Below are 18,114 nucleotides of genomic sequence, written 5' to 3'. Positions count from 1 at the left end.
CCCTGTTCTATTTATTTTTCTTGCTGGAATAAAGCAACCACAGTTTAAGAGAGAGTAAACAGTCCATTTTCTTTCTGGTTTGGGACAGAGTGTAGCACTGGAGGAAGTCAAGCCAGAGAACATGCTGCTTGATGTTCCCTCTCTGCTTCATGCTTAATTAGCTTTCTTATAAAACTAAAAGACCATATGCCTAGGGATGAGGCTGCCCTTAGTGGTATGGGACCTCCTGAATCAATTAGGACAATTCCTCACAGATGTGTCAATCGCCTAACCTGATAAAGATAGTTACTCTGTTGCACCATTTTCTACCAAGTGACTTTGGCCTGTGTCAAGGTGATAGTTAATGCTAACTAGGAAAATGTTTTAAACTTCCAAGTCTTCCTCTTCCACATGGATATTCCACAGGAAGTTTTCCATTCTCCAAGGGAGTGTTTCTCTTTGTTTGCTGTGCCCATCACATGTACTGGTATTGACTGCCCTTCACATCTGTATCCTCAGAGCCAGGACACAGCTCAAGGACATCTGAACAGGGCTTCACTTTTCGCACTTCCCAGATCCTGAGCCCAGCAACACTGTGATGTCCACCACAGACACTCTGAGGAGTATGTGAAACAACATCATCAAAGCATTAGCTTCATCCCTAATCAAGTCTGGCCTCCCACACACATTCATCACCTGCCCCTTCTAGCTCCATTGAAATCAGAGTAGAAGCCAATCACCAGCTGAGACAAGACAGAATCTAGAAACATATGGCATAAAGAAACATGAGCATGTTTCCAGGCTCTGGGTGTTCCTTCTGGGTCATAGAGAACATGAAAGTAAATGGTGGGAACAGGAAGGCATGAATTGATGATCTAAATATATTTGACCTAAAGTACAGTCCTTCTTGAGGCTTAGATTTGGGATTCTTCTTTCTTCTATTATTATTATTCCTAGGTTTAGCCTTTCCATAGTGTCCCAGGTTTTCTGAATATTTTGTGCTATATTTTTAGATTTAACATTTTCTTTGACTGATGAGTTTATGTCTTCTATCATATGTTCAACACCTGAAATTCTCTCTTCCATCTCTTTACTCTGTTGGTGGTATTTACATATGTAGTTCCTGTTCATTTACCTAGATTTTTCATTTCTACAATTCTCTTACTTTTTTGTTTCCTTTATTGCTTTGATTTCAACTTTTAGGTCATCAATACTTGTTTCACCTGGTTGCTTGTCATTTTTCACTTCATTGACATTCACTATGGAATTCATATATTTCCTACAATTATGGTTACCTTTTTCCTCGATTGTTTAAGGGTGTTTCTCTTTTCCTCTTTAAGGACCTCTTTCATATTCTTAAAGTTGTATTCAAGGTCATTTTCTTTTGATTTGACAGAGTTGGAATATTCAGGTCTTGCTATCATTGAAAGGCTGGGCTCTGGTGGTGTCATATTGCCCTGACTGTTGTTAATTGCATCCCTACACTGATGTTAAGACTTCTGGGTTTGGATTAGATCTAGGGCCTTATTTCTGATTTTGTCTTTGTAGGACTGGCAGTTTGTTCCTGGGTTACTGTCCCCTCCTTGGTCTTCTAGTCTTGGCCTGGATTTCTTGTGTCCAGCATGACTTCTGATCTAATATGGAGCCTCTGTCAAAGTTGGGGGATGGTTGATTAGCTTGTTGTTTGGTGCAGCAGGGGCATCTCTGTTCCCTTGAGTGGTGTGGTCTGTATCTGTTCTTTAGACATGTGTGTACTGTGCATGAATATCAGAATTTAGTTAGGAATGTGGAAAGGAACCCACATCAGTGTGGTTTATGAACCAGGAAAGATAAAGATGAGGGATGAGACTCTGGGAGCAGAATCTAGGGAGTGGGTCAGTTTGTCAGGCAGATAGGTCACTCATATATTCATCTGACTGGTGTGGCCTGAGCTTCAAGACTCTATTCCTGAAACCAGGTGACTTGGGATGTGACAAGGTGACAGCTAATGCTAACTATGACAGTCTTTAAATCTGTTTAAACCCTCATCTTCTACAGGGTAGAATCCATAGGACATTCTCCATTCTCCAAGTTAGCCTCTACCTCTGTTTGTCATGGTCATCACAAGTGCTGCTGTCCACTCAGGGAACAGCTCAAGAACATCTTCCCTGAGTGTCACTTTTCCCACTCCATGTGTCCCTGAGGGACACTATGATGTCCACCACAGACATTGTCAAAAGTTATTGAAACAGCATCATCAAAACATAGGTTTCATCTTTACTCAGGAGAGGTCTCCCAGGCTTGTTTATCACCTTTCTCTCTTGCCTGCATTGGATTCAGACCAACCAGTCAATGACTAGACAGGACAGGATCTGGGAGCATTTGGAATAAAGGAACATGAGCATGGTTCAAAGCTTTGCAGAATCCTTCTGAGTAATGGCAATCATGAAAGCAAAAGGAGGGGACAGGATGATTTCAGTTAACAATAGGAAAGTCTACTTGACTATAAGATCAAGTACAATAAAGAGAACAATGTTACCCTGCCTTTGAAGTTCCTTTCTCCTGGGGGAACCCCCTGCTTCACATTTCAATACCAATACAAGGTGAGCCAAGAGAAAGCAGACATGCAAGGAGAAGAGAAAGAATCATAACTGGAATCTCATAAGAGGACTGGTATTTGTTCAACCCCTGACACAGACTTGGAATTACTTTCTATGTTTATCCATAAAAACAAGGCTTTACCACAAAGCTCAATGCTGTCATTGCAGGTATTCATGTTCCAAGGCCTATATTTTTTCACTTTTGTCCTATGGACAATAGTGCCTAAGTTCTGGACAAGGAAACAATGGATCTGCAATTATTAGAAGTGATGTTGGGGATAAAGTGCTCTTGTCTAGGTATCTGGGTCTTTCCATTGATAAACCAGGAGTATAGTGCAGGTGGGTGTGAAGCAACATTTGAGGAGTGGTTGAGAGTTGACTCTGGATACAAATCAATACCCGAGAGGAATATCATCAAGTTGTTGGTACTATCTGGAACAAACAGAGTGAAGCCACATGTGAAGTCAGGGGAGATAAAGGGAACTCTTCCTCTGTAGAAGGATATTATATCTGTTCAATAACCTTAGTTGAGCAGGGCACAACCAGAGCTGTGGTGCAGATTAGTAAACATGTACTCATATAGCATAAACAAGCCCTGATATATCTCTATCACAACATACAAAACATGTGTTCTCTGAGCCTGAGATGTCCCCTGTCTCCATAACCCTGAACCTGCCTGGAGAGGTTCAGGCAGGCTAAGTCCTCAAGATCCTAGACAGCCAAGATGTCTTTGTGGTGGATCTCTGTCACGGACTAAAGAGGAACCAGGTATCCTGGTTCTAACTATGTACATTTAGGCAGTTGTAGCCATGTTGAAACAAATTGCTCACACGTAGTGTTCAGGTGGAATGAGTTTATTTTGCACCCACTAAGGTGCAGGATTCACATTCAGAGAGTCCTGAAGAAGTCATGACATTCAGTAAAGTGAGAGTTCATTTGCCTCCTGACAGTTCAGACTATCACCTTCTGAGAGTCTTTGACAATTTCTCTCAACAGGTAGATTGTATTCTGACTCTCTAGTTCATGCTTTAAGGCTACCATATTCACCTTCCTCATAAAGTTAGAATTGTTTCTTGTGATGGTAAAGTTTGTCAGAAGTACTGTGCAAAGAACAGAGAGAATATGTGAGGCTTCTGACTGTAGCAGGACTCTTAAAAGTTCATTTTTTTTTTGGTGAGGCTGTGGAGGTTTATCCTCAGCAATGAGAGAAAAAACTTCATTACTCAGTATATCTGTCACTCTTCTGTGACAAATTACCCAAGGAAAGGGGTTTAAGGAAGGAAGGGTCTATTTTGGCCCACAGTTTCAGGGTACCATCCATCATGGCAGAGAAGGCATGGGGTGGTGGCAAAAACATGAGGCAGCTGGTCACTTTGTATCTGTCGTCAGGAAGCAGAGAGAAATGACTGTGGAGGCTTATCTGCCTTTCTGTTTTATTCAGTGGAGAACCCCAGTCAGTGGGATAACAATGCCTACAATAGGGAGAGGGTCTTCCCACTCAGCTAACCTAGTGTAGACATGTTAAGAGGTATGTTTCCAGGATGATAGTAAATCTCTTAAAATTGACAAAATAAAGTTCTTATTAATAAAATCAAACTTAAGGCCAGTTATTGGGATGAATACTGGAAGATCAGAGAGACAGAACAAGACACAGCTAACCCCACTTGGCCAAATTCTCAGTTGAATTTTTTTCCTCAGACTAGAAGATTCTGTATCCTCATCTCAATGGCTCTCAGCTGAACTGCTGCTTGAAAGCCTGAAGCTTAATCAGCTAAAAGCTTCTAATTTCTGGTCCTCACACTTTATACACCTTTCTGCTTTTTGCCATCACTCCCTGGGATTAAAGTCTCGGCTTTCTGAGATTAATGGCACGAGTCACCATGGTTGGCCGTATCCTTGAACACATGGATTTCTGCCTCTGGAATGCTAGGATTAAAGGTGTGTGCTACCACTGCCTAACTTCTATGTTTGATATTGTGGCTGTTCTGTGTCTGACCTCAGATAAGTTTATTAGGGTACACAATATTTTGGGGAACACAACACCACCACACCTCTGACCCTAACAAAGGCCTCTTTTAACTAGTGCTGGCCATTCCAAACTCAACTCCCAATCCATGTCTTTGGGAACCAGGCAGAAAATGACTCACAGTCACATGATGAAGAAAATGACTGCTCAGAGGAAGTGGGTGTCGTTGCTGTGTGAGAGAAACAGTGTCTTCCATGTGTGTCCTGAGCTGCAGAGCATGATGATACAGACGTGGGATCTGGAGTCAGATGCCCATTGTCTCTCCTGGTCCTCACTGACCCACTCCTCTCTGACACCTGAGAGTGCCCTGTCCCTCCTGCTGTACTGATGTCCACTGCAGAGCCTGGGGCAGTGCCCTCTGAGGCACTGATGTTCAAGAAGTCCTACAGATTGCACTGAATAAGACTTCTCACTGAGCTTCCCTGAAAATCACTCACAGGCTGCTTTCAGGACTTAATATGTGCAAAGACATCTCATACATGAGAACAGGAGAGAGCCTGTCATTGATCTAACTACCCAGGGTGGACCATAGCATGGGCCAATATTCCCAGGTGTTGGATGATGATTGAAATGAGACACAAGTCCCCAAAAGGCAAATGAAGAGTCTCAGAATGATTCAGGATAGGTAAGAATATAAGGAATAGGTCAGTGTGAAAAAAAACTAAGTTCTTGTCCTTGTATTATCCCTTTCTTGAAAACTTAAGGACAAAAAGGAGAGTTTTCTTGAAATTCAGGTGGATGGGAGGAAGAGGCCACTCCATCACCATCCCATTGTCTTCAGAGGGTCTCAGGACCCAGAAACACAGCCTCCACCTGCACCACTTGGAGGAAGAGTCCGTTAAGCTGGTCAGCAGGCATGATTCTTGTGGTCAGGCTGCTCCACCACCAGCCCCAGTAGCATAGCATCAGAGGTCCCCTAGAGGCATAGTTTGATCCTGTCCTGATGAGAGGAAGAACCACCCCAGTGACACAGGTGCCACCTACACCAAGTGGAGGATGAATCAACACCTGTACCTGTAATTACCCCAACCCCAGGTGGATACACAACAGTGTAAGAATACACTCAACAACATAAAGAGTAATATGACACCTCCAGAACCCAATGGTTCTACAACAGCAAGACTGGAACACAGCAGCACAGATGAAGCACAAGAAAATACCTTAAAATATCTTTATGAAGATGAGAGAGGCCCTTAAAGAGGAAATGAAAAATTCCCTTTAAGAAATGGAGGGAATAGCAAAGAAAAAATTGGAAGAAATAAAAAAATCCATCAAAGAATGCCATGAAAATAGCCAATCAAACAGTTCAAGACTTGAAAATTGAGATAGAGGCAATAAAGCAAACAAAAACCAAGGACTTTCTGGAATGGGAAATCTGGATAAACAAACAGGGAACTAGAAATGCAAGCACAATCCACAGACTGCAAGAGATAGAAGACAGAATCTTAGGCATGGAACTTATGTTAGAGGAAATGGATTCATCAGGCAAGGCAAATTTTAAATATAACAAATTCTTGACACAAAATATCAGGGAAATTACAGGACACCATGAAGGGATCAAACCTAAGAATAATAGTGATAGAAGAAGGAGAAGAATCACAGCTCGATTTTAGACACTTAAGGGATTATACCAAGAAAATACATTATAAATCTTCCTACTTTGTATGATGTATAGTAAGACAATATTTACAGATAGGTTAAATTTTATATTTGATAATTAAAAATAATTTGCATGCTTGTTTATAGATTGGTATATATCATTGTACAGAAACATATTGTCAATTGCTCTTGACCATTTTATTCATGTGTCAATATATTTGAGTGACCCCAAAGAATCCATTATTATAAAAAAGAAGAATCCCAGCTCAAAGGCACAGAAAATATATCAACAAAATCATAGAAGGAAACTTTTCCAACTTAAAGAAGGACATGCCTATGAACATACAAGAAGCATACAAAACACCAAATAGATTGGACCAAAAAAAGTCCCCTAGCCACATAATAATCAAACCACTAAATATACAGAATAAAGAAAGAATATTCAGAGCTGCAAAGGAAAAAGACCGAGTAACATAAAAGGCAGACAAATCAGAATTACACCCGACTTCTCAATGGAGACTATGAAAGCCAGAAGGTTCTTGACAGATGCTTTGCAAACAATAGAAAACCATGGAAGCCAACTCAGTCTGATAAACCCTGTAGCATGAATCTTAGATGGTCTTATTAATAAAAACAAACCCAGAGCCAGGTATTGGGTTAAAGCTGTAAGATCAGAGACAGAACAGGCCACAGCCACCTCACCTTACCAATTCCTTAGCTGATGTTGTTTCCTCAGACTGCACAAAACTTAAGTCCAAATGGATCAAAAAGCTCAACATAAATCCAGTTATACTGAACCTGATAGAAAAGAAATTGGGCAGTAGCCTAGATCACATTGGCATAGAGGAGACTACTTTCTAAATGCAACACTAGTAACACAGACAAGAGAGCAACAATTAATAAGTGGGTCCCCATGAAACTGAAAATAAGACAAAATGGCAGCCAACAGAATGGGAAAATGTCTTCATCAACCCCACATCTGACATAGGACTGGTCTCCAAAATAAACAAACAGCTCATGAAACTAGATATCAAAATACCAGATAATTCAATAAAAATGGGTCTAGATCAAAACAGAGAATTCTCAGCAGAAGAATCCCAAATGGTTGAAAGACATTTAAGGGATTTCACAACATCCTTAGCCATCAGGGCAATGCAAATCAAAACAACTCTGAGATACCATTTTTCACCTGTCAGAATGGTTATGGTCAAAAACACTGACGACAGCTTATGTTAGAGAGGATGTGGAGTAAAGGGAATACTCCTCCACTTTTGTTGGAAGTGCAAACTTGTACAGTCACTTTGGAAATGAGTACGGTGTTTTTTCAGAAAATTGTGAATCAATCTACTTCAAGACCCAGCAACATGACTGTTAGGCATATACCTAAGTGATGCTCAACCAAACCACAAAGATCCTAGCTCAACTATGTTCATAGCAGCATCATTCATAATAACCAGAACGTGGAAACAACCTAGATGCTCCTCAACTGTAGAACTGATAAAAAAAAGTGTGGCATATTTACTGAATGGAATATCACTCAGAAGTATAAAACAATGCATTATAAAATTTGCAGGCAAATGGATGGAACTACAAAAAAATTCATTCTGAGGTAACCAAGACTCAGAAAGACAAACATGGTATGTACTCACTCATAACTGGATTTTAGATGTAAAGCAAAGGACAATTAGGCTACAATCCACAATATTAGGAAGCTAGGTAACAAGGAGGACCCTAAGAGGGATGTGCCTAGATTGCCCTAGGAAGGGAAAATAGATAAGGTCTCCTGAGTAAACTGGGAGTTCAGGGATGAGGAAATCGGGGATGGGGGATGTGAACATGAGGGAACAGTTGTGGGAGGGACAGAGATGGAGAGCAAGGAAAGAGCTATCTTCATAGAGGGAGCCATTATGGGGATGGGGAGAAACCTGGTGCTGGAGAAATCCCAAGGAATATACAAGCTCAGTCTCCTAGCAATAGTGGAGAGGGTGCTAGAACAGGCCTACCCCTGTAATCAACTGAGAACTAACCTAATTGTTATCATAGAATCTTTACCCAGTAACTGATGGAAGCAAACCCAGTGATCCACAGCTAAGCACTGGGTTGAGCACCTGGAGTCCAGTTGAAGGGAGGGAAGAGAGATTATATGAGCAAGGATGATGGTCAGTATCATGATGACGAAACCCACAGAGACAGCTGACCTGAGCTAGTGGGAGCTCACTGACTCTGGACTGATAGCTGGGGAACCTACATGGAACTGAAGTAAGCCCTCTGAATGTATGTGTGGCATGATCAGTTTGTGGGGTCCCTGGCACAGGGAGCAGGATTTATCCCTAGTTCATGTTCTGGCTCTTTGGAGCCAATTCCCTATGGAAGGATAACTTGGTCAGCCTTGCTGCAGGGGAAAAGGTCTTTGCCCTGCCTTAACTTGATGTACCAGACTTTGTCAGTTCCCCATGGGAGGCCTTAAAATTACTAAGGATTGCTCGTGTTGGGGTGTGGGGAGATGGGGGGGGGAGTAGGTGGAGAGCAAACAGAGGAACTGTAGTTGGTATGTAAAATGAAATAAAATAAAATAAAAAATTAATTTGGCTGGTTTCTTCTTTCCTTTCTTCCTTTCTTTTCTATCATCTTTCTTTCTTTCTTACTTTCTCTTTCTCTTTGTTCTCTCTCTCTCTCTCTCTCTCTCTCTCTCTCTCTCTCTCTCTTTCTTTCTTTCCTTCTTTCTTTCTTGGCATGTGTATGGTTTTTTACTGCATGAATATCTATGCAACACAAGTTCTCCCAGAAGCCAAAAGGTGGTATTAGATTTCCTGGTAATGCAATTACAGAATGGTTATGACCTGACATGCTTGTGCTGGAAACAGAACATGTGTCTTCGAGAGCAAGCAGTCCTTGCTGAGCCATATCTTCAACACTCCCAGGTGGATATTTTCAGTAGCAGACCTGACGGGTAGAAGGTAGTGAGCAAGAACTTGCTGGAACTCTGCCTGGAAGGGACAAGTGTGTTTGGCAGATCTGGGTTAGGGATATGGGATGCTAAGTGTCTCCATATGAGACAATTGTTACTAATACCCAGGATCTAAGGCCAATCCCCAAAATGATTGCTTCTCTAAAGAACACAATGAGATATGAAAATAGAAAGATTCTAGAGTTCTTTGAAATCAGTGTCTTTCTGAGAAGAGAGAGCCCTGTGTAACATGCAGGATCTTTTGCAAGGTACAAAATAAAGCCCTTTCCTTTGCCTTTCTGGAGTAGTGATATCAGCATGACATAAAACACATGATTTCCTGTCCAGGACGTGGACTGTGAAGTCTTGGAATTTAGGAGAAATTCTCCAGAGTTGGGTAGTTCAGTTTTAGAGGCAAATCTAACTGTCCATTTGTTTTCACTTCAGAGAATAGACATCCCCTCAAGCTGCCAATGGCCAAGATTGACTTCTGTGAAAAACAGCTGTTCCTGCTTCACATATGCTTGAGAAAGCCTCCAGGGTGAAGACACTGGATACGTGTTCATACACAGACAGCTTGTCTGTCACCCATGATGCATGAGACAGATGTACACATTTTTTTCTGTGTCTTTTTTCCAGTGATAGCACACATTGCTAATGAATGTTGCTATGGTGATAAGGTAACCTCAAATATGAACAATGTCTTGATACTGGGACGAAACAGCTGTCCAGAGCATCATCTGTTACTATTTGCCTACAGGAGAGAATTTTCTAGTCTTAATCCCTGAGGACATGGAGTCATCAGTAGGACCTATGACCTCTTTTCCCTCCCCTTGGCGATCCAGACTGTACTATGACACATCATAAGACCATGAGAACAGTTAGTTACCTACTGAGAACTGGTGCACCTGGGTTCTCCATGCTGTCTCAGAAGGAGAAGCCCAGGTGATTAGTAGATGCCTAGGGTGTGGGGAATCACCTGGAGCTGGAGTTAGGTGATGTTCTGAAGCCTCTTCACATAGGTGCTGGGAACTGAATTCAGGTCCTCTGGAAGATCAGCATGTGTTATTAAGTTTGGAACATCTCCCCAGAACTCCTTTCTCACTTTCTTCCTTGTTCCCTTTGTGGTTCTAGTCAACAGCTGAATTCACCTTGTAGATGCTGGTCTGTCTTCTGGTCCTTTGCAACCAGGGCTTTGGGAAGACAGTATACCACAGCTATCTTTGAATGTTCCAGGGCCTGGAAAAGGCTCAAATACCTGTGGATGAATGAATGAATGAATGAATGAATGAATGATGATACAAGGGCACTGATCTGAAAGAATCTAATGTTGGTAAATAACAAAATAGGCTAATGCTTCAGTTTGACTTTTAATTTACATCTAGTTATGCAGTTATATCTGTGGAAAGAGGTAGAGACAGGGAGAGAGAGAGAGGGAGAGAGAGAGAGAGAATCTAAAACTTCCTTCTGTCCTTACAATGAAGAGGAGCAAGACATTCCTGTATTGAGTATGAGATACATTAACCTTAAGCAGATGCCAGCCCTAGTTGGAAATCACAGTGTGTGTGTGTGTGTGTGTGTGTGTGTGTGTGTGTGTGTGTGTAGAGAGACATAGAGAGACAGAGACAGAGAGAGATAATATGTGTGTGTTTACCCATGCATACATGAGTGTATGGGTAAGAAAATGCTACTGTAAATTTATGGAGGATAGAAGATATGAGGGAACTCATTCTCTAATTCCATGAAGCTGAATCTGGTAATTGAGGTCAGCATGTCAGCTTGGGCAGCAAGTGCCTTCTACCAAGTGTCCAATCCTGCTCTGATTTTCATTTAGAGAGGCATACTGTCACAGTTGGGAACACTGTCTTTCAATAAATAATGGCCAATAGGAATAAACTTGTGAATCTCCCTCCCCTGACAGTTTCCAGTTCACCAAGGGCTTCCTGCTGCTAAACCTCTGCCCCACATCTGTCCTCTCCTTTGGAGCTCTGAGAAAAAACCCTGGTCCCCTTTCAAGTTCCCATCTCAGAACACTTCAGCAGTACTTTCAATTTCCCTCCTACTATCTACTATCATGGTCTCATCAACTTTGGTAGGACACAGGTCTGAGGCTTTAGGCAAGGTTCCCATAGCCTCAATCAGGCCATATCTCCTGCAGCTCACTCTAGGACAGAGTGTAGGGGTTCTCTGTGCTCTGACCTGACTACACTCAGTTTGCTATAACCAGCTCCTGCATGCTTCTTGTCCCTTACACTACAATGAACTAAATACATACTGTGACACTTCTATAGGCCCCTATAAGATTATGGAAGATGAGACCTTTCCTTTGTGCTCAGGATTGGAAGAAGACTGCTCAATAATAATGCCCAGAAATGGAAACTGCTTTCAGAAGAGGTTCCTAGGCCTCCATTCATAATCACTCCCATGGCAGCTATTTCTTGTTCTCTCACTCTCCCTGACTCTCTATTATTTTAACTCATTTCTAAAGCTTTTAAAGATGTTTTTTAGAATTTTCTACATGCTCATTGAATTTACACCATTTGCATTCCTCAGTTTCCTCCTCTACCACCTCTCATGCCTTTCACTTTCTCTCAAATCCAGGTCTCTTCTGCAAATATTAATATTATTATTATAATTATTACATTTTTATAAAATTAATAACTATATAAATACAATGTGCTTTGCCCATTTAGTATTGCTCATATATTTATGTCTATGACTGACTATATGGATAACTTATCAAGTGCTCATCCATTAAAAATACTGATTTTCCCTCATCACTCATTAATTACTATAGCTCTTTTTTTCTTTTTTTCTTATTAAGAAAATTTCTATTCATTTCACATACCAACCATAGATACTCCATCCTCCCTCTTCCCATCTCTTAGCCTTCCCCGTAAACCCCTCCCCCACCTCCTCCAAGTCAAGGTCTCCCATGGGGATTCAGTAGAGCCTGGTACATTCAGTTGAGGCAGGTCCAAGTCCCTCCCTCTTGCACCAAGGTTGAGCAAGATGTCACACCTTAGGCACTGGGCTCCAAAAAGCCTACTCATGTCCCAGGAACAGATCCCAATCCCCCTGCATCAAAACCCCCAAAATAGCTCAAGCTAAACATCTGTCTTGCATATCCAAAGGGCCTAGTCCAGTCCCATGGGGGTTCCACAGCTATTGATTTACATTTGATTGTTTTCCACTATTGTGGCTGGTCATCTCTATACAATTTCTCATCATGATCTTGATGTCCCTTGCTTACAGAATCCCTCCTCTCTCTCATCGAATGGACTCCTGAAGCTCAGCCTGGTACCTGGCCATGGATCTTTGAGTCTGATTCCATCAGTAACTGGATGAAGGCTCTATGATGACAGTTAGGGTATTCACTAATCTGGTTACCAGAGTAGAACAATTCAGGCACATTCTTGACTGTTGCTAGTAGTCTAAGGTGGGGTCATCTAGTGGATTCCTGGGAACTTCCCTAGCATCCTGTGTTTTCCTATTTACAAGATGTCTTCATTTATCATGGTATCTCTTTCCTTGCTCTCCCACTCTGTCCCTGTTCCAGCTCAAACCTCTCATTTCTTTGAGTTATCATCCCTCATTCTTTGCCCTCCATTGCTCCCTCCCAGTTTGCTCATGTAGATCTCATCTATTTTTTCCTTCTCTGTGCTATCTCTGTGTCCCTCTTAGGATCTTCCTTGTTAGCTAGCATCTCTGGAGCTGTAGGTTGTAGTCTGGTTATCCTTTACTTTACATCTAGTATCCACTTATGAGTTAGTACATATTATGTTCTTCCGTCTGAGTCATGGTTACCTCACTCAGAATGATATTTTGTAGTTCCATCCATTTGCCTGCAAATTTCATGATATCATTGTTTTTTACTTCTGCATATTACTCCATTGTGTATATGTGGCAAATTTTCTTTATCCATTCTTTAGTTGAGGGGCATCTAGGTTGTTTCCAGGTTCTGCCTGTGAACATAATGAAGCCTGTGTCCTTTTAGTAAGATTGAGCATTCCTTGGGTATATATGCCCAAGAGTGGTATGGCTGGGTCTTTGAGGTAGATCGATTCCCAATTTTCTGAGAAACCACCATACTGATTTCCACAGTAGAAGTACAAATTTGCACTCCCACAAACAGTGGAGGACTGTTCCCTTTGCTCTGCATCCTCTCCAACATAGACTGTTATTAGTGTTTTTGATCTTAGTCATTCTGACAGGTGTAAAATGGTATCTCAGAGTCATTTTGATTTGCATTTTCCTGATGACTTAAGATATTTAGCAATTCCTTACATATCTTGCAGCAATTTGAGATTCTTATGAATTCTCTGTTTAGCTCTGTAGCCCATTTTTCAATTGGATTGTTCGGTATTTTGATGTCTAGTTTTTTTGAATTATTTGAATATTTTGGAGATCAGCCCTCTGTCATGTGGGGTTGGTGAAGATCTTTTGCCATTCTTTATGCTGTCATTTTGTATTATTGACTGTGTCTTTTGCTCTACAAAAGCTTCTCGGTTTCAGGATGTCCGATTTATTAATTGTTGCTCACAGTGCCTCTATATAGCTTTTTAATTACAGGTGGAACTCTTTGAGATTTCCTCATCCATGCTGGTGTGTATGATGGTGCTGTCATTGCTCAGCTCTAGTTCAGGCAGCCATGTTCTTGAGAATTCTTGGGCGCAGCCTCCTTGTCGTATACACACAGTCTCACAGTAAACATCCAAATCCTCTGATTCTCACAATCCTTCCCCCTCCTCTGCTGAGAAGTTCCATCAGTTCAATTGATGGTCATTTCTGTGGGTTTTAGACATCGCAACTGAGTGGGACTACTCATATTTTTCCTCAGTTGGTTGTTAGCTTGCATAAACATCAAGTGCTACAGGTCTAGTTCACAGCGAGGAGCTTCTGGTGTCAGATCCAGCTATACTCCTCAAAGACTTCTGTTCTGTAAGTTCAGGGTATCTTCTACAGTAGGACCTATATTCATATTCTAGGAAATAACCAAGGGCAATAGCAATAGCCTATATTGTTTGGGGGAATCTATTGGTCTACCAACAATTTGTAGGGTAGTTTCTCATCCCTTGTACTGGGTTTCTGTAACTCTTTGGTTTTTGGTTGGGAGCATTCTCTACCCAAGTAGTACAACTTTATTTAAATATATATTATATTTATATATGCTTATATGAGGTAATTTTAGGTGAACATAAAATGATATGAGTCCCTATGAATTTCAAACACCCTTATATTATTTATCTCACTTTGTTCTCCCTCTACATTGTTCTTATTCTTCTTCTCCAGTTAAGACTGCACCATTGTCTATTTCATCTTCATAGCATCAGTACCCTACTCCCCCTAGCCCCATGATAACTTTTAACTTTCCTAGTTCTCTGGCTATCCTGTTATGTCCCCCCATTTGAAGATTCAGATTTGGGAACTACAAATGTGAAAATACATATGGGTATATTTCTTGGTCTCAGTTGCCTCAGTCATACTTTTCTAGTTTCACTCATCTGCAAATTTTATTCTTTCATTTTTTAACAGCTGAATAGTTTCACTGGGTATGTGGACCACATTTAAATGTAAACCACATAATCGTCTCAATAGATGTAGAGAAGGACTTTGACAAAAGTCTACCATGGCTTCATGGAAAACATCATGGTTAGAATAATCATGGGGGGGCATACTACACTCAATATCATTCCAAAAGAAAAAAACACAGGATAATCCCATTAAATCTAGGAACAGGTAAGAGGTTTCTACTGTCTCCATTCCTTTTCAGTATTGGTCTGGGAGCATTGGCTGGAAAAATAAGACAAGAGCCAGAAATTAAATGTGTATAAATAGGAAAAAGAAGTTACTCTATTTGCAGATGATATTATGTTACACAGAATAGACCACAAAATTGCACTTGAAAACTTTTCTAAGCAATCAACAATTTCACCAATATATCAGGATACAAAACAAACTGATAAAAAGGAGTGTTTTCCTAGATGTCTCTCAACCAAAGTGTGGAAAAAGAAAACGTGGTACATATACACAATGAAGTACTACTCGGCAGTGAAAAACAATTACATCATTAATTTGCAGGCAAATGGATGGAACTAAAAAAAAAACTCATTCTGAGTGAGGTAACCCAGACCCTGAAAGACAAACATGATATGTACTCACTCACAAGTGGGTAGTAGATGTAAAGCAAAGGATAACCAGACTATGATCCACAGGTCCAGAGAAGCTAGCTAACAAGGAGGAGCCTAAGAAGTTCACATGGATCACCTTGGGAAAAGGAAATAGATGAGATCTATTGAGGAGACTGGGGACAAGGGAGGGGGAATAGTGAATAGGGGATAGGTAATCATAACATAAGGGAACAGGAAGGTTGAGCTAGACCAGAGACAGAGTAGGATGGAAATAAAGAGACATCTTGATAGAGGGAGACATCATGTGGTAAGGGAGAAACCTGGTGCTAGGGAAGATCCCGGAAATCCATAAGTATGACCCCAGTTTACACTACTAGCAATAGATGAGAGGGTGCCTTACCTAGCCTACCCCAGTAATTAGATTGATGAATACCCTAACTGTCACCATAGAGCCTTAATCCAGTAACTGATGGAAGCTGATGCAGATATTCACAGCCAAGCACCAGGAGTCCAGTCTTCAAGTGATGAATGGGTAACAAAAATGTGATCTATACACACAATGGAAAGATTTTCTGTGTTGATTCTGTGTCATTATGTCACCCTCTAGAGAACACTAGGACACCAATGGCTTGTGTCTGTGGCTAAAAGAATGACAGCCACCAGGCTCAAGTGCTGTGAAGTGGCCAAAAACTTGGGCACCAACACATTGCAGGGCTGGTCATTATGCTCACTGTGACTCTAGGCAGTGTGCAGTGGATCTGGGGAGAGTTTGTGATATTTCCTGGTAAATCCTAATCCAGAAAAAGAAACATTATGCATCCAGAGGATGGGCAGACTCAGGAGAATCTGAATGCCCCAACATATCTGAGGAAAGGCCTGTCATTTTGTCTTGAGCCCAAGGCAGAATGTGTCAGACAGAAGCGGGGTTGCACCTGCACTTGACTGGTATGTCTCTTGGTCTAATCTGTTTGCCCCCAAATTGCTAATGGCTTTGTATGTGAGTAAGGAGAATATTATTTATGATCAAAACGTGTGTGTTTTGTACTCTCAACCAAAGACTCTGTGTTCTAGTTGTGCTTCTGATGTTGTGTAAACACTCTGAAGTCAGCAACTTAGGGAGCAACAGATTTACTTGCCTGACATGTTGATTTCAAATCCATCACTGAGTGAAGTCAATATACAAATTCAAGCAGGAACCTGAAGGCAGGAACAAAGGAGGAAAGTTGTTTGCTGCCTCTTTGTCTCTGTATCCCTGTCTCTGTCTCTCACTGTCTTTTTCTGTCTCTCTATTTCTCTCCATTTCTTTCTGGCCCAGGCTTAGCTAGTTTACTTAAACAACCTAGGGCCACCTGAATAACCATGGCATTGCCCACCATAACCTTGGACCACTTACATACATTAGGACAATCAAGACAATCCCTCACAGACAAGTCTGCAGATAATCTGAATTGGACAATAGCTCAATTGAGACATGGTCCCCACAATGGTCACTTTATGCTGTGTCTGTTTGACACTTCCTGCTAACTAGGCCTAGAAGCTCCCAGTCTGTAACCATCACATATGCTCATGACCATAGCCTTGTACAACTGGACTTTCAGAGCTGGGACTCAGCATTTCTCTGCTCCTGAACACAGGAACCCTCTAATGACCATCAGTGACATATTTCCACTCTTTAGAATAATCACTAAATAGCATCAACAAATCATTGGGAATACGTCTTATCCCAACCCATAACAGACCTACCACAGATAATCTTCACCAACAGAGTAGAACTAGTCACCTTGTGAGACAGGAACAGAGCTGGGAGCAAAACTCTGAGCTGCTGGTCACCTTCTGTGAGCAGTTGTTTCTTTCTTGTAGGAAAAGAAGAGTGTGAACATTTTTCAAATCCCAGTGTCCCCTCTTTCTAAGGGCTGTTCCAGAAGTTAATGAAAGGGACAGGAAATCATGAGTTTGTGATAAAAAGAAATCAACTTGCCCTTAAAGACATTTTACCTCTAGAAAGTCCTTCCTACTATGTGAGACTGCCAGGGTTAGGAAATAGTGGACTCTAGCTCCAGGATCCATCCATATTTTGACAGAAGCAAACAGGAAAGCAGCAAGTTTAATGACTCAGGGTGAACATCAAGTCAGGAACATTAAGATTCGCTGGTACCCAGGGACACAGGCTAGGAACAAACTTCTCTATCTTTGAAAAACAAAACAAGTTCACATCAAAGCTTTGCTGTTGACAGTTCAGGACTCCAATTAGACAGGACTGTGATTTTCATGACTATTGTCTTACTGAGATCAGTGGCAAAGCTATTGGGTCTGATTACTAGAAATGATATTAGGGATAAGAACTTTTGGGGATTCTGGCTGAGATTCTCCATTAATAAGGCAAGATTTTGGGCAGATCAAACAGACACTGCACAGAAAATGGCTGATGTTTGTCAATTGTAGTGGGGACATATGTCCACCATCATCTCAGGCACATAAATTCTTGGCTCCTGGTTGGTGGCACTGTTTGGAGAAGTTTCAGAGCCATGTCCCCTGCTAGAAAATCATCACTTTTCAAACATTGACTCTAAAATGTCATGAGTAATTTTTAAAATGAAAAAGGGATAATTGCCGATGGTCATTGGAGTATACAGCAGGTGACAACTAGTGTTTCACAAGTTGACACACAAGACATATAACACCCTGATAGGGAGACCACCTGGCAAAGCCAGGAGGTCACAAGGTGTGGAAACTGGTTATTTTCTGTTTGTAACTTTCTCATGTGCTGCCATTATACTCCCCAAAAGAATAGCTGTGAGATGCTTTCCACAGCTCTTTGGTAGTGTGTTTCATATCTTTGGGCATACTTGTAGT

The sequence above is a fragment of the Peromyscus leucopus genome, chromosome 1 (assembly GCF_004664715.2).
Source record: "Peromyscus leucopus breed LL Stock chromosome 1, UCI_PerLeu_2.1, whole genome shotgun sequence".
Classification (NCBI taxonomy): Eukaryota; Metazoa; Chordata; class Mammalia; order Rodentia; family Cricetidae; genus Peromyscus; species Peromyscus leucopus.
This window is presented reverse-complemented; position numbering follows the sequence as displayed.